At 43.2% G+C, this 24,289-nt stretch overlaps 1 protein-coding gene across 34 annotated transcripts in view; it reads left to right on the top strand.

The window, feature by feature from the left end:
* Positions 1–24,289, top strand: part of SETD4 (SET domain containing 4) — a 459,131-nt gene that overhangs the window by 51,342 nt on the left and 383,500 nt on the right. Inside the window, exon 13 of one of the 34 annotated variants that reach the window (XR_009502996.1) lies at positions 23,171–23,188. The exons of the other annotated variants lie outside the window; for them this stretch is intronic. The gene's annotated coding sequence lies outside the window, so the exon portion shown is untranslated. Of the gene's footprint in view, positions 1–23,170; positions 23,189–24,289 lie in introns of those variants that run through there. 34 annotated transcript variants of the gene reach the window in all.

The following is a 24,289-nucleotide window of genomic DNA, read 5'->3' as shown; positions in this document are numbered from 1 at the left end:
CAGGGATCGAACCCGTGCCCCCTGCAGTGGAAGTGTGGAGTCTTAACCACTGGACCGCCAGAGAAGTCCCCCAGCTTCATTCTTCTGTGTATGAGTATCTAATTGTCTCAGCACCATTTGTTGAAAAGACTGTAATTTCCCCATTGAATTGTCATGGTACTCTGCTGGAAGTCAATTGCTTGTAAGTGTACGGGTCTACTTCTGGACTCTCAATTCTTTTCCATTGATCTAGATGTCTATCCTTATGCCAATATCATACTATCTTGATTACTGTACCTTTGCAGTACATTTTGAAATTGGAAAATGTGAGCCTTCCAAATTTGTTTTTCTTTTTAAGATTTTATTTTTTTTGGATATTCTGAGTCTCTTGAATTTCCATATGATTTTTAGGATCAATTTGTCAGTTCCTGCAAAAAAGCCAGCAAGGATTTTGAGAGGGATTGTGTCGAATCTGTAGATAATTTGAGGACTGTAACATTATATCAGTTAGGGTTCTATCAGTCAAACAGAACTGGTAGGAGGCGCACACGTACTCACACACACAGAGCAGTAAATTGGCTCCTGCAGTTGTGGGGCCTGCTAGGCAAGTCTGAAGTCTGCAGGGCAGGGTGTCTAAAGAGCAGGGTGGCACTCTGGGACATGAGTAGAAATTGAAGTCCACAAGTGGAATATCTTCTACTTGGAAACCTCAGTTCTATGCTTACAACTTTCAACTGATTGAATCAGGCCCTCCCGAATTATTTAAGATAATCTCGTTTACTGAAAGTCAGCTGTTTATAGAGGGTAACCACATCTACAAAATAACTTCATAGCAACACCTTGATTAGTGTTTGATTGAATAACTGGGGACTATAGCCTGGTCAAGCTGACACATAAAACTGACTATCACGGCTACCTTGACTATATTAAGTCTCCCAATCCATGAACATGAAATATCTTTCCACTTGCTTAGATCTTTAAAAATTTCTTCCAAGGATGCTTTGTAGTTTCCATTGTATATGTCTTGCACTTCTTTTGTTAAATTTACTCCTACCTATTTTGTTCTTTTTGATGTTATTGTAAATGGAATTGTTTTCTTATTTTCATTTTTGGATTGTTCATTGCCCTGTATAGAAATACAGTTGATTTTTGTATATTGATCTTGTATCCTACAGCCTTGCTGAACTCTTTATTAACTCTAATAGTTTATTTTGTAGATTTCTTAAGAGTTTCTATATATGTGATCTGCAAAGAGAGCAAGTTTTACTTCTTTCTAATGTGGACGCCTTTTATTTCTTTTTCTTGTCTAATTGCCCTGGCTAGAACCTCCAGTACAATATTGAATAGAAGTGGTGAGAGGGGCCTTCTTGTCTTGTTCCTGCTATTAGTGGCAAAATATTCAGTCTTTTACCATTAAGCATGATGTTAACTATGGCTTTTTGAGATATTCTTTATCAGGTTGAGAAAGTTCCCTTCTATTGCTACTTTATTGAGTGTTTTTATCATGAAAGGGTATTGGGGTTTGCCAAATGCCTTTTCCATGTCTAATCATATGGTTTTTGTCCATTATTCTCTTAATAAGGTGTATTACATTGATTGATTTTCATATCAACTAACCTTACATTCCTGGGATAGATCCCACTTTGTCATGGAGCATAATCCTTTTTATATGTTGCTAATGTTTTGTTGAGGATTTTTGTATCTGTATTCCTATGGGATATTGGTCTATAGTTTTCTTTTCTTGTAATATCTTTGTCTGATTTTGGTATCAGAGTGATACTGACCTTGTGGAATGAGTTTGGAAGTGTTTCCTCTTCTTTTCTTTGGAAGACTTTGTGAAGTATTGGTGTTTTTCACTGTATTTTACAGCAGAATGTAGATCTCCTCAGCCTCCATTCTAAAATGCTGAAAGAGGCAAGTGAGAAGGAATAGCCCCTTTGTGCTTCTAGATGTTGTCATCTCTGCATGATGCCTGGATCTATGCAGCCTCCTTGGGACTATGAAGGGAGTCATCCCAAGTCAACACCCTGAGGATGGCAGAGCATAAAGAAGGAAAGAATACACACTCCTTGTGAATGTGGAGACCTCCTGTCTCCTTCCTTATATGTGAAGGAAAGAATACACACTCCTTATGAGTATGGAGACCTCCTGTCCCCAGGTCTCTTGTTATGTGAAGTAACATGTCTTTGTTATTGTTTAAGCCCCTTTTGGTTAGGTTTTCAGTTATTTGCAGCTAAAAATACCTGATAGTTATTATTGTATCCTCTGCAATAGGAGCATTCCTTGTTTTTTAAATTTTCTTCCACTCTCTATGTCATCGGGTTAAGACATATTGTGCCTGCAGAAAGGTGTCATCAGAGGGACTAGACAGTCACTGGATTCTGTTTAAAACAAACCAGGTACAGTCTCAAGGTTATGTGTAATATAGCTCTGCCAGGGCTCTTTAGGATGTCATGACCATTAAAAAAACCCCCAAGGGGTTACCGCTTTTGCCCCTTGCATGAACGTGGGTAATATAAAGGACAGATTGAATTTGGAGAGACATACTGTGGAGCCCGAATTGTAACTCACAGAATGAACAGGTGTATTAGTCAGGGTTCTCCAGAAAAACCAAACGAATAGAATTGTGAGATGGCCCCAGATTCCTGCTGCGTGGTGTACATACTCTGTGTAATCCCCCTTCCTTCTTAAGTGTGGACAGGACTATGAATACCATGACTAGATTATGCTATATGATAAAAGTGAAGGGATTTTGCAATATATAATTAAGACTCCAAGTCAGTTATCTTTGAGTTAATCCAAAGAGATTATCTTGAGCGGGCCTGACTTAATCAGGGGCCAAGTCCTTCTTGAAGAGGTAGATTTGAAGTGTGAGGGGACCTGTGGAGGAGGCCGCGTGGCAAGGGCTGGAGTATAGCCTCAAGTAGCTGCGAGTGGTCCCCAGTTGGCAGCTAGCAAGAAAATGAGGACCTCAGTCCTATAGCTCTAAGGCAGTGCATTCTGCCAACAACCCGAGGCTGCTTAGAAGTGGATCTTTCCCTCATTGAACCTCCACATGTGGATGCACCTGGCTAACAAGTTGATTTCAGGCTTGTGAGACTGTCTTGTTCAGCTCAGGCTGCTATAACAAAAATACCATAGACTGGGTAGCTTAAACAACAAACATATATTTCTCACTGTTCGAGATCTTGGAAGTCCAAGATCAGTGTGCTGGTGGATTCTGTGTGTGGTGAAGACCCGCTTCCTGGTTTGCATGTGACTGCCTTCTTGCTTTGTAATCACACGGCAGAGAAAGAGAGCGCTCTGGTCTCTTCCTTTTCTTACAAGGCTCTGATCCTATCATGGGGGCCTCACCCTCATGACCTCATCTAATCTTAATTACCTTCCAGAGGTCCCATCACATTGATGATTAGAGCTTCAACATATGAATTTTGGGGTGACACAAACATAGTCCATAGCAGAAACCCTGAGCAAAGAACCTTGTTAAAGGGTACTGGATCTTGGACTACAGAAACTGTGAAATAATACATTTGTGTTACTTTAAGCCACTAAGTTTGTTGTAATTTGTTATTCAGCAGTAGAAAGTTAACATAGGTAACATTTCAAATATCGCTCCTTTATATTGAAAAAATATCTTAGTGATCAACATAAAGTAAATTACTAAAAGTCATGTTTGGCAACTCAGGAAATTACATAGATCAAATGCCCCAGCAAATTGCCTTTTCTTTCTTTCTTTCTTTTTTTTTTTCCATTAAACATTGTCACTTCTGATGGGACCTCACAGACAAGGAGAGTGTAGGGGATACTTTTTCATCTTCTCCAAGAGAGTTGGCTAGGTGTGATCAGCCCTTGGGAGGCCAGTGCATTGAGAGGCCCTTGTCCTGGTCCTTGGCCAGTGGAAGCCACAGTCAGCGCTGGCTTGTACACATTTGCGGGTTCCTTCTATCGGGAGGAAATCTATTCCAGGGAAGAGCATCCAAGTTAAGGAAAGCCGCAGCATTGGGAAAGATTGCTTAAAATACACGGGACCGATACCTGGTTGAATTTTTTTCTCTATGTAATGAGATATAATTATTTCTTGAAACCTTATTACTCAGGAAAAATTGTTCAGGCAAGTCCAGTTGGCTAGGTAAGTTCCACTTGTCCTGTTACCAGTTTGAGCATCACTCGTGGTTGTTAGGTGGAGCTCGAAGATGGTGTCCTGACTATATGTTATTAAACTGTTTTACAAAGTGATTTTTTTTAAAGACAAATGATCATCAAAACCACTGACCTTTTATTAACCTTACTTAAGAAAGTTCTTGGGATTATTTCTTAATGTTACAGATTATTATGGGACAATTTTCTTTCTTTGGCTTTGATGGGATCAAAGGTAGTTGTGTACATTTCTAGTTTGCAAGACAACAGAAGAGGCAGAGAAGTACCATTTTTGTTGTTGTTGGATTGATGATGAAAATGAGAATCAGATGGAGGGTTTTTTTTTTTTGTAAATGTAAAAAATGTCCAGTCATTTGTACAAATGGTTTAAAAGCCTTGAGATTTTAGGAGTGTATATTTGCAATTATTCTCCTTTAATCATTAATTACTAATATGTTTTAATCACTGAGAACATTGTTTTGATCATTAAGAATTTACAATGTAAAGATTATTTCAAGGTCAGGTTTCAAATGTTAATCACCGTAACCTAATGCATGTAAATCTCTACTGAATTGAGTTTAAAAATAAAAAGTAAATCATTAATTTGAGCTAGCATGCTTACTGGAAATTGTCTTTTATTATTCTCTGCTGTGGCTCAAGGTCATTTCTTTACTCAGACCTCAGAGTTTGATCCAGTCATGGAAAGAAAAATCGTTCTCCCTTTCTTTCCCTCAAAATACAACTCTCACAGGAAACCTCTTCCAGCTTGCCTTTTCTCTTTAACTGTTCTCATCTCATCTTTAATTATTGTTGCTGCTGTGTTTCTTTGTTTGCTTTTGTTTTTTGTTTTTTAGTTTTGAGGGCGGATTGTGTCACCTGACACGAGGCACTTTGAAGTCATGTAGCTTCGCTGGCTGGAAGAGCACTTTTGCTTGATGCTTTGATATGAAAGCTTTGTATGGTATCTTCCTTTTGCTTTAATGACGTGGGCTTCTTGCTTAACTGTACTCTGATCAGGGGCCGTGTAGGGTATGGGTCATAAGCATGGGTTCTAGACTGGCCCCCAGCCTTGACCTGGGTTTGGGTCCTGATGCACCACTCACTAGTTCTGTGGCCCTGGAAAGTCTATGTCCATCTTGTGCCTTCCTCTCCTCATCTGTAAATGTGGGCAAGCAGAGCACTGACGTCCGAGGGCTGCTGGAAGGATGACGTGTACCTCCGTGTGCAGCCAGGCCTGGCTGTTGTGCAGGGGCATCAATTTCGCTGCAGAGAAAATGTGATGCCTTCATTTTGGCTGCATGACCTGATCCTCCGTGAGCCCACCCAACGGGTTATTGGGTAAAATTTTGCTTTTAGTCCCGTCCAGTTTATATCGTCTCATCCAATCTAATTTAAAAGGCCACAGTTGAGTTTAAAGAGCTCCTTTAGGCAATAGCCTAAAGTGAAATTTGCTCCAATAGTCTCTCTTGGTCTTTTGCCTAAAATGGCTTTGGGTGGGAGGGGCGTTGTGTGTTTAGTGTTCTGCCCTCTGTGGTGGTTCTCCTGCCTGGAACTGGTGAACTTGCAGTCTGTTCTTTGGGCCCAGGCAGTACCTTTGGGACACATCTGCTATTTCTCCCTTGCTGGCTTTTGCTGTCTGCAGACCCCTGAGCTTGACACTCTAGCTGGCCCCAGGCCAGGGATCTGTGTGGCCCAGGACAGCTGGTCTTCAAGGCGTCCTTCAGAATGACCATGCTTTCTGTGCTGCCAGAATTTTTAGGGTGTGTCTGGGCCCTGGATTGGAATATGGGGCAGCCTGTAAGGTGGCTCCTTCATAGCCTGACACACGTAGTAAAGCCAGAACTCCCTGTCCTGGGTATCCTCACTTGAACGATAGCACGCCTGTTGGTTTGTAGGTTTGGACTGCGTGTTTGTGCCCCTTTGCAAATTCATATGTTGAAACCTTACCCTCCAGCGTGATGGTTTTGTGCCTTTGAGAAGTGGTTAGGTTTAGATAAGCTCCTGAGAATGGAGCCCCCATAATGGGATTGGTGCCCTTGTAAGAGGAAGAGACCAGCGCTTCCTCTCTCTCCCTCTGCTGTGTGAGGACACAACGAGAAAATGGATGGATGCAAACCAGGAGGAGAGCTCTCACCAGAAACTGACTATGCTGGCACCCTGATCTCAGACTTCCCAGCCTCTACAACTGTGAGCATTAAATGTTTGTCATCTAAGCCGCCCAATCTATGGTATTTTTGTTATAGCAGCAAGAATGGACCAAGGCAGTTGTTTTGACCTCCTGCCTCTTGGTTCCCTTCTCCTCACCACACTTACCCCAGGGCCAGAAGGGGCAGGTCCTGTCTAGGTCTCCCTTATAAACACTCCATGGTTTAGTCCTCCAGGCCTGGCTCTTGATACACTAATGGGGAGACAAGGAAAGCTGCGCGTCCTTTCTCTGGTCAGCAGCCCAGCCTGAAAGGTTATCTCTTGCTGCGAAATCATCATTTTTAATGCATGAAGGTGAACGTTACCTTGGCCTATCTCTTTGCTTTCCTTATATAATTCTCATTTCCCCTCCCAAGCAGAGGGATGTCTCCAAAGATCAGAGCAAAGAGAAAAGCATATTAATGCTTTCCAAACTGCTACCCTTGTAACGCTGATGCTGGAATGAAGTTTCCTGCAGGCTGGGATTGTGTCTGCATGCTTCCCAGTGCATCCCTAGGACCAGGCATAATTTCCAATAACTATTTGTTGAATAATGATGATGATGAAGAATATCAGTAGAGGTCTCTATAAACAAATATATATGTACTTCTCAAACAGCTTGCCAGCAATTTGCAATAGATGTCTTATAGACATTATACCCTGAAGAAATTATGGATCCTTTGTTAATTGTGAAATAAGTAACTCTTTGAAGCTGAAAGAAAAGGAGCTTTTACCTTTTTTCCATGAAGAGCAGAGTTACAGAAATGATAAACCCTTGTCAAAGCAAAAATTGCAGTGTACAAAGTTAAACAGGCTAGGGAGATTTTATTCAAGGCTATTGCAATAGGGGAGAGAGACTAGAACTAAGTCTGACTTCAACTCTACTGCAATAAAGGGCAGGGGGTGTTTAAAGGGCTGGGATGAGCTAGTGGAAATATACTGGAGGAAGTTAGCAGGGAGGTTGATCAATGGGATGTGTCGAGCACACTGAGTTATTTCCTGAGTTTGCAAGTGTTTTTCTCTGTGATTAAGACCATCAAATTAGGCTCCCACCCTCCCAACAGAGACTGGGAGATAGGGCACTCTCTTCCTTGATGATTACATTTTAAGGGAATGGCTCCCAGGTCCTTGAGAAAGACATCCCTGGGTTGTAAAACTAGCAACAGGCTTTAAAAAAGATTATATATCTCTCAAAGTGGCAGAGAAAGAATTTACAATGACAAGTTTTCTAGAAAAAATGCTCTAAGTAATAGGAGGCCAGACCCTAGAGTGAGGAATAAGGTTGTCTAAACTTAAGTCAACCTGAGGGAACCATTAAGGCCGTCTTCACTCTAAACCAAGTGAGCATATGGTTTCCTGTGGACAATTTAATATAATATAATGTTTTGTACTGCTCACCTTAAATATTCCTTACTGAAGTAAAATACAATTTACTATTTTAGGCAATAGGAGAATATAGGTCCTGACCTATAGTATGCTGTTTTGGTTAATAGTTTGGGAACAGCAATCAGGAAAGAAATTGGACAGAGTAGGTCCTATCTGTGGAAGCACTTCAGAGCTTGGATGTCATTGACAGAAAGAACTTGGCCATGATTCTTCCCACTTTAGAGGAAGTGTTAAGTGAGGGTTTCCCCAATTATGATGCTGCTACCAGTCATATTTGTGTTGAATCAGATATCTTATGGTAAAATATATCATAAATCTACAGATATCTTTACTACAAAGAAATCTGTTCTATGGATTATTCCTTCCTGTGTTTCCCTCACAACTGTACCTTTCCCCCTGCCATCCCATTTTGCTAATAATTATTAGTAGATCTTCATCACCATAACACTCCAGCAGCAGAGAAGTTGAAAGAAAACTTCCATGGAAGTTCAGACATATTGCATGAAGATTTAGTCATACAAAGTAGCATGGCTTGGGGACTTAAAAGAAAGTAACACAATGCTGGAAACAGGGAGAAAATGATAAAGAATGAAAAGATATATGGGAAATTTAAGCTAACAGTATTGGTTAAGAAGGCTCTGGCACGTTTTTACTTTGTTGATGTCAGGTGTGGGGCAGCTGACAGAAATGTCATGAGCTGCAAAAAAGGTTGGTCACTCTGAGGTTCAGAAAAAATCTCTCTGTAGGTTTTGGTTAAATGTGTTTTGAGATGCTGTTTAGTACAACCTAAGGCTGTTTCCTGGAACTTATCCCTCCTTTCAATGATCCCATGTTATAACCTGCCTCTTGGCTGTGTTATCTCATTTGCAGAACAGATATTTATTTGTCAGTCCTCAGGGAGTTGTAGAGACATGCATCTTTTTTTTTTTTTTTTTTTAGAAATTCACGGTCTTTTATTTATTTATTTATTTATTTATGACTGTGTTGAGTCTTCGTTTCTGTGCGAGGGCTTTCTCTAGTTGCGGCAAGTGGGGACCACTCTTCATCGCGGTGCGCGGGCCTCTCACCATCGCGGCCTCTCTTGTTGCGGAGCACAGGCTCCAGACGCGCAGGCTCAGTAATTGTGACTCACGGGCCTAGTTGCTCCGCGGCATGTGGGATCTTCCCAGACCAGGGCTCGAACCCGTGTCCCCTGCATTGGCAGGCAGATTCTCAACCGCTGCGCCACCAGGGAAGCCCGAGTCATGCATCTTGATGAAGAAAAATAATAAGTACCATGGGCCAATAGTGATTCGGTGCCGGAAGCTGTAATTCCCTCATTGGCTAGTCACATTTGATGATTTACATAGATTTTATGATCTTGGACTAAGTGCCTTCTGGATTGTCTCATTGCTTATTGAAATAATAACGGCTATTAAATTTAACAACAGCAGTTTTTCAGATCATAAGGACATTGCGTGAAAAGCCCTTGTCTCTTATTTATTAAATCCTGTATCTGCATTTTTTCCCATCAGAAGCTAAATACAGATGGTTTCTAAGATATATATTTTGACTTACTTTATCATTTGGATCTGAAATGAATGTCCAAGGGTTTCTGGTGGAGGGGAAGCCCGTTTAAATTATATTAAAAGATAGAGGTTAGGAAGAGAATTTACTTTCCATAAATGTCATGCTTTTATTATATCTATCTACCTGTCTATCGATCAGTCGATAGGTAGGTAGGTAGATAGATAGGTAGATAGAGAGTTGATTTATTTCAGGGGTATGGTTTAACCCATGGTATTTGTACATTGATGGTTTTATGGGTCAAGTTAAAAGAGAGTAATACCTTAAACTTCTCCATCATTCTACAGCATTTAAAAAAAATTAATTAATTAATTTTATTTTTGGCTGCATTGGGTTTTCATTGCTGTGCGCAGGCTTTCTCTAGTTGTGGCGAGCGGGGGCTACTCTTCATTGTGGCTTCTCACTGCGGTGTCTTCTCTTGTTGCGGAGCACGGGCTCTAGGCTCGCGGGCTTCAGTAGTTGCAGCACGCAGGCTCAGTAGTTGTGGCTTGCTGGCTCTAGAGCACGGGCTCTAGAGCGCAGGCTCAGTAGTTGTGGCGCACAGGCTTAGTTGCTCCACGGCATGTGGGATCTTCCCGGACCAGGACTCAAACCTGTGTCCCCTGCATTGGCAGGTGGATTCTTAACCACTGCCACCAGGGAAGTCCCCATTCTATAGCATTTTAACAGTTGGTTCTGTTAATATTTCTGGTATATCCTCTGTTATGGTCTGCACTGTGTTCCCACAAATTCATACGTTGAAGCTCTAACCCTCAATGTGACTGTATTTGGAGATAGGCTCTTTAAGGAGATAATTAAGGCTAAATGAGCGTGATGGTTAATTTTGTATGTCAGCTTGACTTGGAGAAGGGATGCTGAGATGGTTGGTGAAACATTCTTCCTGGATGTGTCTGAGAGTGTTCTAGAGGAGACTAGCATTTGAATTGGTGAACTCTGTAAAGCAGATTGCTCTCCCCAGTGTGGGTGGGCATCATCCAATTCACTGAGTGCCTAAATAGAACTAAAAGACAGAGGAAGAGCGAATTCACTTTCTGCTTGAGCTGAGACATTCATCTTCTCCTGACCTCAGATATTGGCACTCTTGGTTCTCTTGGTTTTGGACTCCGATCGGGACGTACATCACCAGCCCCTTGATTCTCAGGCCTTTCAACTCAACAGAATTACACCACTGGCCTTCCTGGTTCTCCAGCTTGCAGGCAGCAGATTGTGGGACTTCCTGGCCTCCTTAACCATGTGAGCCAATTACTATAATAAGTCTCTTCTTCTATCCTACTGGTTCTGTTTCTCTGGAAAACTCCACTAATACAATAAAGTCATGAGGGTGGGCCCTATTCCAATCGGACTGGTTTCCTAAGAAGAGGTAAAGACACCAGGGATGTGTGCACAGGGAAAGGCCATGTGAGGACACAGTGAGAAGACAGCAGTCTGCAAGCCAAGGAGAGAGGCCTCAGGAAAAACCAAACCTACTGACACCGTGATCTTGGACTTCCAGGCTCCAGAACGGTGAGAAGATAAATGCCTGTTGTTTAAGCCATTTAGCTGTGGGATTTTGTTATGGCAGCCCAGGCAGGCTAATAGATCCTCTTATTAAGGAAATAAGTGTTGGGCCAGGACTCAGGAAATGCTCCAGCAGATCAAAGCCACAATGCAAGTACTTAATCCCCTATCCCACTGAAAACATCTTTTCCCTTCAGTAACTTGCATCTGAAGAATCAAAAAAATGATGGAAAATGGAATTACCAAAGTGACTACGTGCAAAAGATGAGAAGTATAAGAAGTTTTTCTTCCTTTGGTGGGTGAATGAACCCGAGTTCTATTGGCTGTGTAGGGTCTTCTGGGGTCCCTTCACTTAATAATGAGTGTTATTGATTTGGTAGAGCAAGTGTTACGGAAGTGAAAGATGAAGAGATTGTTCACATGCATAAAGAAAACAGAAAAAAAGCACAAAGAGATGCTTTTTTACTTTTTGAAATTGAAGTATAGTTGATTTACAATGTTGTGTTTGTTTCAGGTGTACAGCAAAGTGATTCAGATATATAGATTCTTTTTCAGGTTCTTTTCCCTTATAGGTTATTACAAAATACTGAGTATGGTTTCCTGTGCTAGACAGTAGGTCCTTATTGATTATCTATTTTACATACAGTAGTGTGTATATGTGAATCCCTAATTCCTAATTTTTTCCTCCCCTCCTTTCCACTTTGGTAACCTCTAGTTTGTTTTCTATGTCTGTGGGTCTATTTCTGTTTTGTAAATAAGTTCATTTGTATGTTTTTTTAAATTTAGATACCACATATAAGTGATATCATACAGTATTTGTCTTTCTCTGTCTATTTCACTTAGCATAATGTCCTCCAAGTTCATCCATGTTGCTGCACATGGCAAAGTTTCATTCTTTTTTATGGCTGAGCAGTATTCCATTGTATATCTATATCACATCTTCTTTATCCAGTCATCTGTCAATAGACATTTAGGTTGCTTCCATGTCTTGGCTATTGTGACTAGTACTGCAAAGAACATTGGGGTGCATGTATCTTTTCGAATTACAGTTTTCTCCGGATATATGCCTGGAGAGAAAGAAAACACAAGCAAGCACAAGGAGATGCTCTCTTTCTCTCTGCTCTCCTTCTTCCTACTCTCTCACTTCTGTTTGATGAGCAGATTGCCCTATGTTAGGTTCCTATTAAGGCTATTCCCTGACCACGCCATCCAGCTAGAATTTTCCCCTTCAAGTGTCTACTGGATACTGCAGATCCCACAGTTGGCCCATTTACCTGTAGCTCTGTGCAGTTCTGGTCCTATTCCCAAAACAACGTCACTCAATATTTAAGAAGCGACCGGAATTCTTAGTTATTTTTACTTGCAATTTCAAGGCTTTTTCCTTTCCCCAAATCTCCTTGGGCTATAAATTAATCTTAGTCAAAACACGCTTTTAAGAGAAGGGGACTCAAAGTAGGACAATGACTTGTTCTTTCTGAAATTGCATATAATTTAAAGTGGTATAACCTTTGAAGGGGAAATGTGATCTGTTCAGAACATCGCAGTGGTATTTAAGGAGGCTCTCTGTCTGAAAGCCCCATCTCAAAGAAGGCAGGTATTTGGTTTCAAATGATCAAAACAGCCTTGTACTCTTCTTGGAGTTATTTTGACATCTAAATAATAGTTCTGGCATTTCTTTCAGAGTGTAAATCAATAACGTTGACTTAGTGCATTCTTTCCTCTTATTTTCTTTCCTTACTCTTTTATAACCTTAGATCAAGTATTAATAATTATTTTAAGCCTTAGCTTAGGTTTGGTCCTTTGCCACTTAGTGATTCAGGAGGTACCTCCCCCCTCCCCCCTCCCTTTATCAGTTGCCTTGCTCTTCCAGAATATTCCCTTTCTGGGACAAAGACTACATCCATCTTCAAATGCAGGTAAGTGGGTTTAGCGGTGGCCTTGGGCACGTTTCTTTTTCCTCTTTTCCAGTTCTCACAGTATTAGAACACATACATCTTTCTCCCATTTTTACCACACTTTGCTATCCTTAGTTCTCCCTGGTCTCTCACCAGTGTTTCTGAACGCTGTTCTGCCTCAGAATCCCTGGTGCTTGTTGAAGCTGCCATTCTTGGGCTTCACCTCAGGCCCAAAGAATCCAAATCTCTGGATGCGGACCCAGAGGTGCTTTCAGCATTAATGTCTGAGACTCACTTCCTGCTTTCCCAACTCTCTTCTCTTCCTTCCGGTGACACCCTAAGTAGTGATTGATTCACTAGCCTCTAATATGACTATTATTGTATTTTCAAAAATGTTTGCACCAGCTCCCCAATTTTTTTTTTTTGTTTGTTTTTTTGTTTTTGGCCTTCATGCCTCCATTTAATGGCCAAGCCATCAGTGCCCAGATGATGCCCATGCCCCCATAGGGGGGAGTCCTCCCTCCTGCCCGGTGTCCCCTGAAGAGCCCACCCAGGCTCTACAGGGAGACAGTGTGGTGTAGGAGGGTGCTGGGAGTGGGCGTGAGGGGGCAGAGAGACGTGAAAGGTGGTGGGAGAGGTTTTGGGTCTTCAGACCTAGGTTTGATGAACAATTCTGCCACATAACCAGCTGAATGACCTTGGTATATTTGACCTTATGAAAGCCAGAGTTCTCAGCTCTCACAGGGTGGTGGGGGAGATACTCTACAGTGCAGGGCTGTTAGGAGGATAAAATGAAACAATGTACGTAGCGCTAGGAGGTGAGACCACATGGTAACTTTGATTATTCTTTAGTTTATTCCTTTTATCTTCATTCCTGCACTTTTGTCTTTGGTTGGCTCAGCTCCTTATCTTTTTCTTTGTTATCCCCTCAGATGTGATAGTTACCTTATTAAATTCTCATCTTTTTTAAAAATAAATTTATTTATTTATTTATTTTTGGTTGTGTTGGGTCTTCGTTGCTGCGCACGGGCTTTCACTGGTTGCGGGGAGCAGGGGTTACTCTTCGTTTTGGTGCACAGACTTCTCATTGCAGTGGCTTCTCTTGTTGCAAAGCATGGGCTCTAGGCGTGCAGGCTTCAGTAGTTGTGGCACGTGGACTCAGTAGTTGTGGCTTGAGGGCTTAGTTGCTTCTTGGCACATGGGATCTTCCCGGACTAGGGATCAAACCCGTGTCCCCTGCAGTGGCCAGCGGATTCTTAACCACTGCACCACCAGGGAAGTCCCAGTTTTCATCTTTGCATCTTCTTTTTCAGGTACTCGTCTCTAAAATGACTTCAGCTTATTCCAACCTTTAATTCTTGATCTTGAGGTAATGGTCTAGAAATTTCTCAAGCTAAGAGTCTTGGTAGATATCTGCTGTTCTGGTCTGTTTCGCACCCATCCCTTCAGCAATAGCACTTCTCTTCGCCTTTGGGGTCCTGCCATTCCTCCCCCATCATGTGCTGCTGGCTGGCCTATGGACATCTGACTCAGGTGTGTGCCACTCACGGTACCTTATCCTTCCCACCATAGTGATTGGTCCCAGGCATTGTCATGGGACACAACAGGGCCTATTAATGTTGTTTTCTGTAGATTTATACATTGGACTTGCAGAGAGAGCTTGCTGTTTGGAACTCTGAGTCTGCTCTAAGATTCCTTCAGGCTGCTGATACTTGCTTGCGGGTGGGGTGGCGAGTAGGAGTGGGGGAAGAAGACAGTGTCTGTTGCCTCTGGGTGTTGTCATGTCCTGAGGCTCACTCCCCTCTTACTGGTAATGAACACCTTTCCAACCTCTGTTTTCTGGAGGGGGTCCTTCTGCGGAGATGCTGGGTGCTGGCTCTTTTAGGACTTACAGTTTTCTTAAGTGTTTGTATTCCATACCCCTTTTTCTTTCCCAAGTCATGTACACACTGTCATTGTGGCTGAGTTTGGGGCAGCATCTAGGCAGACGCATTTGTCACACCTGGAATCGCCGTTCCCCTCTATCCCTTAGGTCCTGTTGGTGAAATTGGCCCCTAAGATCCATCCCTTTATCCAGCATGGTTGCTCTTTCCTAGGGAACCTCACAGTCTCTCCTATTCCTACCCTCTACTGATTCTCCTTACTTGACCCTGTTCTTCCTGCCCCCAATTTCAACAGATATTAAAGTAATTTCTGGGAGGCTTCGGGCCCCCATGATACTTAGTGGATGACACCTGTCTGGGTGGTCCAGCCATCTCCACAAGCTTCATCTACAGCCCAGCAAGGACTTCTGCTACACATATCCTTAGAACTGTGCAGAAGTATGTACATATATCATTCAGGTATGGGGATAGGTAATAATATAGGAGTCATTAGTGGATGCAAGTTCAAAAATTTCAATTCTAGGACTTCCCTGGTGGCTCAGTGGTTAAGAATCCGCCTGCCAATGCAGGGGACACGGGTTCGAGCCCTGGTCCGGGAAGATCCTACATGCCTCGGAGCAGCTAAGCCTCTGCACCACAACTACTGAGCCTGCGCTCTAGAGCCTGCAAGCCACAACTACTGAAGCCCATGCGCCTAGAGCCCGTGCTCCACAACAAGAGAAGCCACCACATTGAGAAGCTTGCGCACCTCAACGAAGAGTAGCCCCTGCTCGCCGCAACTAGAGAAAGCCCGCGTGCAGCAACAAAGACCCAATGCAGCCAGAAAAAAAAATTTTCAATTCTATTTAATTGCATCAGTGGGATGTGGTAGAAATAGGAGGTAGGGATCAGGGTGCATATATACTATGTTTGCCTCTGCCATTGAATAGCTGTGAACTTCAGACAAGTCAGTAAGACCCTTCTTCCCACTGTTTTCTCATTGGTAAAATGAAGGGTTTGGTTTATATAAACCTCCTGCCTCTAAATTATGCATGACCTTATGGCGAAGGTTTTAAGTTGACATTTAGGGCCCATGGCAGTGGATTTTGAGCCGTGTGCCCAGAGCCCACAGCGCTGAGGGCTGGGGTCTAGGGTCTGGGGGTGGGGCTGACTCAGAGGATACGAGAAGGTCCAGTGGGTGAATCCCTGAATCTCCATCCTCCTACTGTAAGAAGACCAGCTCTGATTTGATCGATTTTATATATTGAAGACCTACATAAAACTTCATTCATCAAAATTGCACTGTTGCTGGACTTCCCTGGTGGCACAGTGGTTAAGAATCTGCCTGCCAGTGCAGGGGACACGGGTTCGATCCCTGGTCCGGGAAGATCCCACATGCCACGGAGCAGCTAAGCCCGTGCGCTGCAACTACTGAGCCTGCGTGCCACAACCACTGAAGCCTGCACGCCTAGAGCCCGTGCTTCGCAACAAGAGAAGCCACTGCAATGAGAAGCCTGTGCACCGCAACGAAGAGTAGCCCCCGCTCGCCGCAACTAGAGAAAGCCCACACACAGCAACCAAGACCCAACGCAGCCAAAAAAATAAATAAATAAATTAAAAAAAACCCAAAAGAACCCTCATTATCTCTTCTAAAAAAAAAAAAGAATCTATAAAAATCGCCCTGTTGCTAAAAAAAAAGCTGGAAAACCCCTTGGCTTATTCAAACAAGTAAATTCACCCTCATCTTGGTCTAGCTTGGTATAACTAAACTTACCTTTCAGTACTCCCCAAATTACTCTCTACCTCAATCAGCCTGATAATCTCACAGTCCCTTAAATACCTCATGCCCATCTGCGCTTACCTGGTTCTGTTCAAAATGATATAGCCTTGGAAAATGGGAAATTACTGACTGCAAGAAAATGTTAGTTCCTGAAGTTACTAAAATTGGTCTCACTTAGCAAGACACTGTATAGTTGGACTAATGATACGAATGAGGTCACAATGCCAGCAGGAGAGACAGAGGAGTGAAGTAGTTGATAGCTCAAACCTCTGATGTTTCTTATGTAGCACCTTTGTCGGAGGGGCAGTGAGGAGTGGGCTTCACGTCTGATGAGAGGGGGAGGGGAAAGGCATCCGCCTGTCCTGAGCTATGGCCGTGGGGCTGCTGTGGGGTGTCCCTGGCTGATTCATAAGATTTGTCCACATCAGATCATTTCATTGAGTAGTCACCTGGAGATGGGACCTGAGCAGCGGCAAAGCCAATAGGAGTCACCTACATCCTCACCCCTCACTCTGCTTATGATTTACACCTGGAACACACAGGCTAGAGGCCCCTCATGTGCTCTCTGGGTCTCTGGGAGCCAGGGCGGTGGGTGCAGCACAGGCTTTATTCTTCACTTTCGTCCACAACACAACCCTCAAGTGTGTGGATTTATCAGGTGTTAATGGAAGGATTGGAGCTTAATTACAATAAATCACAGTGTAAAAGGTGAAGGATGATAAAGCTTTTAATGTGAAATGTGGGTTTCTTTTAATTGAAGGGCAAATTCACCATGGAGTTCAACCTCTGCATGGACACACGCCAGTTCCCAGGGTAGCTCCTCTGGCCTAAAATTTCCTTTCTCATCTCATCCTTGTCTGCTTTTGACTTCAAGATTTTATTAGTGTAAAAAATGAGTTGTGCTGTTTCCTCTTTTCCTAGTACCTGAAAAATTTTATGAAAGAGTAGAATTCCTCTTCCTTGAGTGTTTGATAGAATTTACCTGCAAAAACATTTCTATGTGGGAAATTATCATTATTACTAATTTTACTTTTGCGTATATTTGAAATTTTTGATCATAAAAAGTGGAGAGAATAGAATCATAAACCCCATGTATTTATCATTCAGATGAGGAAAGAATTTAAATTAGTGATTAAATTTTGTAAATATTTATAGGACCATTCAGGTTTTCTATTTCTTCTATACTCATTTTTGACAATTAGTGTTTTTCTGGATATTTATCTATTTTAATTAAGTTCTCAAATTATCAGCAAAAATTGTTCATAATTTTCTATCTTTTAAATTTGTACATCTATATTTCTGTTTTTCATTCCTAATCTTTTTTATTTATGCCTTCTCTCTTTTCTTTAATCAGACTTACAGAAGTTTATCAATATTTATTACCTATTTCAAAGAATCTACTTTTCTCTTGATGTTCCTTTGTTTCAATGTCTGGACTGAGGTGCACCCCAGGGCTGGAACTGAGTTTGGGAGGGACCTTGGACCATTAGATTATGTGCCTAGCTAGGATGCTCCTTGGGCAGATCAGAGGAGGGATTTCCAAGACCGAGCTAAAGAGGGTCACTTTCAGGAATACAGTACATATTAAAAGCAATGCCATAGAAAGAAAGACAACAACAATAACAATTATAATACTAATACAGATTAATTATTGTGTGCTGAGGACTAGGTTAGGTGATTTACACACATTGACTCAATGTTTACAATAAGCCTGTGATGTTTCTGTTATTAACCTCATTTTCAAGTGAGTAAACAGGCGCTGTGTGAATAAATAATTTGCTCAAAATCAGAGTTTATCGATGGTATTTGATTTCAAAACCTATGTTTCTCATGTTATCCCATTAACCATGAACAGAGGGAAAACTGGGTGGATTGCTGGAAATCTTGAGAGTTTGGACCACAAGACATGAAAAGCCAACGGGATAAACAAAGTTCAGCTTGTCACCTACTTCCTTGGCCATTCTGGGCCAAATGCATAAAGCAGACCCAGTTTCATTTTAAATGACTTGATCTTTATTTTATTCTGGGAACTCCAGGGAGAGAAAACTTACCTGGTGAAAAGATACAAATGGAAACAAATTCTTTTTTTCAATGCAAGGGAAAAGTATTCCTTGAAATGAATTTTTAGTATGAAAAATTTGGGTAAATGGCATTAAAAAATTAAAAAATTGAAATACGGTATTAATGTTTGCCAAAAAAATGAGCTACAGTGAGTAACCTAGAAGCTTTCATTGTTTTAGTTTTTCACAGCAAAAATATAAAGATAATAATATGCAGAACACATTACCAAAATGAGCGTGAGAACGCCAGACAACCTTTTGTTGAAAGCATTGTTCTCAGTCTATTTAAAAAGCTATGAAAATTACAAAAATAATTACCCATGGCACTTGTACTATTACTACCTTTTTATGGAACAACATTGGCTTGTGTAGTCCTAGAGTTGCACGTCAAGTCATCCACGTGTTTGTTGTGTTTGAGTACGCCTTCAGGAATCTCTGAGAGAGATACCCAGTGGATAGTTAAGTTTCTGATTAAAAACAAAACAAAACAAACCCTTTTATTTCTTTTTGAAACTCCTTTCCTTCTCCCTTTCTTAGTAATTAGTTCCGTGCTGTCCAGTAACACTTCCTGGTGAGTGTTTTATACCTGTGCCATTCAATATGGCGGCCACTAACCATATGTAGCCATTGAGCACTTGACATGGGTGGTTAGCATGACTAAGGAGTTGAATTTTAAATTTTATTTCATTTTAATTAACTAAAAATTAAATTAAATAGTTACATGTGTCTAGGGATACTCAATTGGACAGTGCACATTTAGTCTATCAATCCATTTCAGAGTGTTTGTTTCTGATGGTAAGACATCATTTGTGATGCCTGCTTGTGTTTTATGGTGGTTTGAATTACCCGTCTGATTTCCCTAACTCTCACATTTCCCACATCAAAAATTCAGTGGCTGAAAGAGGCTGGCTGTGTCACCTTTTAATCAAATTTGATTTTGTTGTTTGGGTGGGATCTTCTGTCCCAGTTATGGTTTATTCTAGATGAGGTTCTGTGGTTGAGTGTGGGTGAATTGTGGCTTTCTACTATACCGCTGGCATTCATGAAACACACTGGATGCTGAGGGCAGTCAAGTGTAACCTGGGAGGAAGGGTATTTGCTTATCTTTCAAGTTGTTTGAAGACCAAACCACAGCCATGTTGGGATAAAGTAGCCGGGTGAGACAGAACCAGCAAACTCTAAGGAGGCTTCATCTCCGCTCACCACAAAACCTCAATGTTGATACGCCTTTCTTTTCTTTATGGGCCTTAATGACAAACTTTCCTGGGTCTCAGTTGCTGTGTTGAAGTGGGGAGTAGTATTTTTACTGCATGTAATTATTTCTGCATTTGCCCTAGTGTTTTAAATAAAGTGAGAGCAACCCTTTCTTTAAGAGGTGGCAACAGTTTTGTACTCCTTGTAGACTACCTGTCTTCCTGGTTCCTGGTAGGACGATTTCCAGTCTTCCTATATCAAGTTCAAGTCTGCTGGATCCAGAGCCGGGGTCTTTAGAGTTACAACTAAATGCACTGGTTCAAATGACAAAAACTGCAGGCCTGTCACAGAAAAAGGCCCATCTAAAGGAGATGGCACAGAAGGTGTCTTTCCCCTTGTTTCTGATCACGTTTCTTCACAAAAACTTGATCGGTCTCTTGATCTCCTTCCTCAGTACCTTGCTGAGAAACAGGCCTGGTTTCTGATGTCTGGGTCATTTTGTCTTGTGCATCTTGTCTAAATCTGTGGCCATCACCATCCACAGGCTTGGCAGAGCCAGTCAATGTACAGATACTGTAGGCAGAAGGACTTTTCTTCCCTAATCTTCCTGAAAAGGGTGGAAAAGCATCCTTCTCCCCCCTTTGACTGTCTGATGCTTACCCAGGTGGAAGTGTGAAGGGTGGGTTGTCTATTGCGCGGTGAGTGAAGAGTCTGCCTCCCTAGGGGGCTGGGTGAAGTCCAGGTTGACGTCTGCCGCCCCCTCCTGTTCTTGTCACCGCAGGTGTCCATCCCACTGTCAAGAGGATCCAGGAAGACTCACTGCTCTTCCTGACTAATCTGTGTGATTCTCATGGCACTTGTCCTTACATTTCACATGGCCGCCGCGTAGAGGAAGGCTGGGTACGGTCCGTGAGCCGGGCAGGTGCACGTGGAGCCCCCTGCCTGTGAATTTCACCTTGGCCCATGCTCTTGTGACGAGCCAGGAGCCAAGAGCCATCGGACTGATCCCTGTTTTCCCTGCAGCTCCCCATCCTGAGCAGCACTTTGCCCTGGCTGATTGAAGGTGAAGGCGGATGCGTAAGGGGGTACCCATTCTCTCCCTTCACCCTTCCATTGACTTCCAACATTCATTCATTTACTCATCCAGCAGTTATTTATTGAGCACCAACTGTATACCAGCTGTCTTCACTGCGGCTATGGTTGTGAATGAGACTTGCACAGCCTGTTTCTATCCAACCCACAGAATAGCTTCTAGACACATTTTCCTTCCTTAAAAAAGTTCTCTCCATATTCTTCCTGTAGCATCTATATCCCAAGGACAGCGGGAGAATCTTATGAGGGTATTTAAAATGTGTTTTTCTAATCGATTCCTCCCTTTGGAGGCAAAGTGAACTAATGTAATAAAAATAGAACCAAAGAGGCCAGAGTCAGAGAGGACACAGAACCCTTCATGGTGCAGGATGATTTACTGGGGTATATTTTCTCTACTTCTGATGTCCGAGGGGAGAGCAGGGCTTTGTGTCCAGGAGACCTGGAGCTGCCCTTGTCCACGCAACAGAGGCAGGGTGCGTTTGGTTTTCAAAAGTACTCCGTTTAGAGAGGGCTGGGGACAGGGTTGGAAGTGCTGGGGCCCCGGAGATGCTGCCCTGAGGCTGGGAAGTGCTGCAGTGCTGGAGTGCAGGTGGGAGGCTGCTCCAGGACGTCCCCGGAGACAACAGGGCCGCTGCTGTGTCAGGGCCGTGAGAGGGCTGGGTGTGTGTGAGGGCTGGGTGTGTGTGAGGGCTGGGTGTGTGTGAGGGCTGGGTGTGTGTGAGGGTTGGGTTGTGTGCAGGTTGGGGGTCTGTGTTTTTCGATGGCTGGGCCTGTGGGGTTGGTTGTCACGTGTGTGGGGGGCACTGAAAAGGAACTGGGGCCTTGGAAGCTGCTGAGACAGACCCCTGGGCCCAGGCTTCAGATGGGCTTGGGCAGTGACATCGCAATAGTAAACCGACAGTCTTCTGTGATGCCCTGTTCATTTCTAATTATCTCAGTTTGGGCGGCTGTAAGGAAGGGCAGCGAACTCCAACAGACTTTGTAGGCCCATGTTTATAGCAGCATTGTTCACAACCACCAAAAGGTGGAAGCAGTCCAAACATCCATGGACGGATGACTGGATAAGCAAAGTGTGGTATATCCATATAATGGAATATTATCCAGCCTTAAAAAGGCAGGAAATCCTGACCCCTGCCACAACATGGATGAACCACAAGGTTACTTTTCATCATGCTGAGTGAAGGAAGTCAGCCATAAAAGGGCAAATACTGTATGATTCCACTTAACATGAGGTATATCTGGAGGAATCAGATCCATAGAGACAGAAAGCAGAATGGTTGTTGCCAGGGCCTGGGGGTGGGGTGGGGAGTTATTGTTTAATGGGAACAGGGTTTCTGTGTGAGGTGATGAAGAAGTTCCGGAGATGGATGGTGGTGATGGTTGTACGGCAATGTGAATATACTGAATGCCACTGCATCGCACACTTAAAAATGGTGGAGGTGGTCAATTTTATGTTATGTGTATTTTACCACAATTAAAAAAATAAATGAAAGGACAACACAATGGGCCTAATTTGTTGTAACTTTTTATTTTAAAAATTTTATTTATTTATATATTTATTTACTTATGGCCATGCCACACGGCAGGCGGGATCTTAGTCCCCCGACCAGGGATGGAACCTGGGCCACAGCAGTGGAAGCACAGAGTCCTAACCACTGGACCGCCGGGGAAGTCCTCCTTATAACTTTTAGAATGAAAAGAGAAATCTGAAATAAAACTTCAGAAGAGTAGGCTGGGAAAATGGAGGGAGGCTCTGTTATTTCACAGGGCATGAAGTGAGACCAAGTTTCTTGTGGATTAAAACATGACATAGAATCCAAAGTCTCATCAAAAGAAAGTTCTATCCTGGGCCGCCCCTTCCCTCCATCCTGTTTGTGTGTGTTTTGAGCGCCTTCAACGACACAGACGTTTATTTCTCTGTCCCAGAGCAGTAGGGGGGCCGCTCGGTGGTCGCCGCTCCATGGGGTCCCCCTGGGGCCAGGCGGGGGGGCTGGGCCTTCTGCAGTGGTGCTGCTCCATCCCTTCTCCCAGCCTCCAGGTGGAGTTGGGTGCTTACACTTGGGGAGTGCACTCTTTGCTCTCAGCGTCTGCCCAGGGCAGCGTGCCCCCAAATTCTCTACCAGAAGGGGGAAATGCAGTCCAAGTGGCCCAGCCTGGGACAGGTCAACGGGATTCAGTACATTTGAAATGAGCAGGTACCCACCTCCTCGAAGGCTTGTGGAGACACCGGTACGGCTGCAGAGAGCACAGCCGGACGTGGCAAAGGAAACCCTTGTCAAAGGTTTCCTAAAGGCAGTTGTAGGCTGAGCTTGACAGAAAACTCATTTCCCCAAGGTCATGGAACCAAGCTTTACTTTTATATATTCAAGGGGCACCGGCCAAGCTTGGCCTTGCATCCCCGCTCTGTCAGGTTAGGGTTAGGGTTAGGGTGAGATGTTAGGACAGGACTCTGAGGGGCAGAGCATAGGTCAGCACTCAGGGCCCAGTGTCTCCTGCAGCACCGTTTCCTCTCTCCTCCCTACTTCTCCATCCCCCAAGGCCACATCTGTTTGCACGTGGAAATCAGAGGTGCGTGTCTCTGTGTTTAGAAAGTGGGTGCTGTATGAAACCTGGAGCAGAGGGGCTTCTCCATCAGCACCAGAGGGTGTGGCCCACCTGCCTTTCATTATCTGAGGTCAGAGGTTTGAGTCGTGGACTTGACCTCCTGTTGTCATCGAGGCCCTGGCTTGAGCTTCTGCGTCTCCATCCATGACCAGGTCGTATTCCAGAGTCACTTCAAGGTGAGCTGCCCCCCTGTAAAGCCCTTTAATATTTTGGCCTAAGCTCCTGTCCCATTTGAGGCATGTAACCGATTCAAGTAGCAGCTGGGGCCCTTTGTTTATAACTCTCTCATCTCACATTTCTCAGTGGATTTCTTTTTGGAGACAATGTTCTATGAATCACCTCTGAGATGAGAAATTATCAGCTTAGGGACTCTTCTTTTTGAATTGTCAGAATAAGAATAAACTAACTCTCTGAAGTCCTTTCTGGAGTCGTAGGCCCACCACAAAGGTGGAGATGAATTCCCCGCCCCCTGATCTGGGGACTATGTTTTATTCTCTTTTTCCCCCAAAGGGTAGCAAGGCAGTTCTCACCTGCTTCTTTCATCTCCCTACTGACTGCTGACCCTCCCACTGTTATCCTGGTTCTCCACTTACTCTGTGTTGTTATGAGTCTCAGATTCCTCATCTGCAAAGTGGGTATAACAGCTCAAGGCTGCTGAGAGTTTGCGAGTTTCTCTATGTGAAAGTACTTTATTGATTTAAAAATGCTATACCAATGGACATTACTTTTCTGCTAAAAAAAAAATCCGTGAGAGGATGGGGCATTTGTCTTTCTCTGGACTTACTGCCTGGCAGTGAGAATATCAGTCTTGATCACGCTACCTTATTCAAGCATTTTAAAAATGAAGATCATTTCTCTCTCCTCCCCCTGGCCCTCTCTCCCTCTTCTCCCACTTTGGTCCAGGAGGCAATGGAAACTGGCTTTCACTTCTTTTTGTCTTTCCTGGTAGCCCGGTCTCACTGCTGGAGTAGCTTTCAAAGCTGTTTCTCCTTGAACCTCTGCTGTTGCCATCTGCTTTTACAAGGGTCGATAGAGGACGATGCTCTGAGCCTG

This window comes from Balaenoptera ricei, chromosome 4 (assembly GCF_028023285.1).
Source record: "Balaenoptera ricei isolate mBalRic1 chromosome 4, mBalRic1.hap2, whole genome shotgun sequence".
Taxonomy (NCBI): domain Eukaryota; kingdom Metazoa; phylum Chordata; class Mammalia; order Artiodactyla; family Balaenopteridae; genus Balaenoptera; species Balaenoptera ricei.
This window is presented reverse-complemented; position numbering and strand designations above follow the sequence as displayed.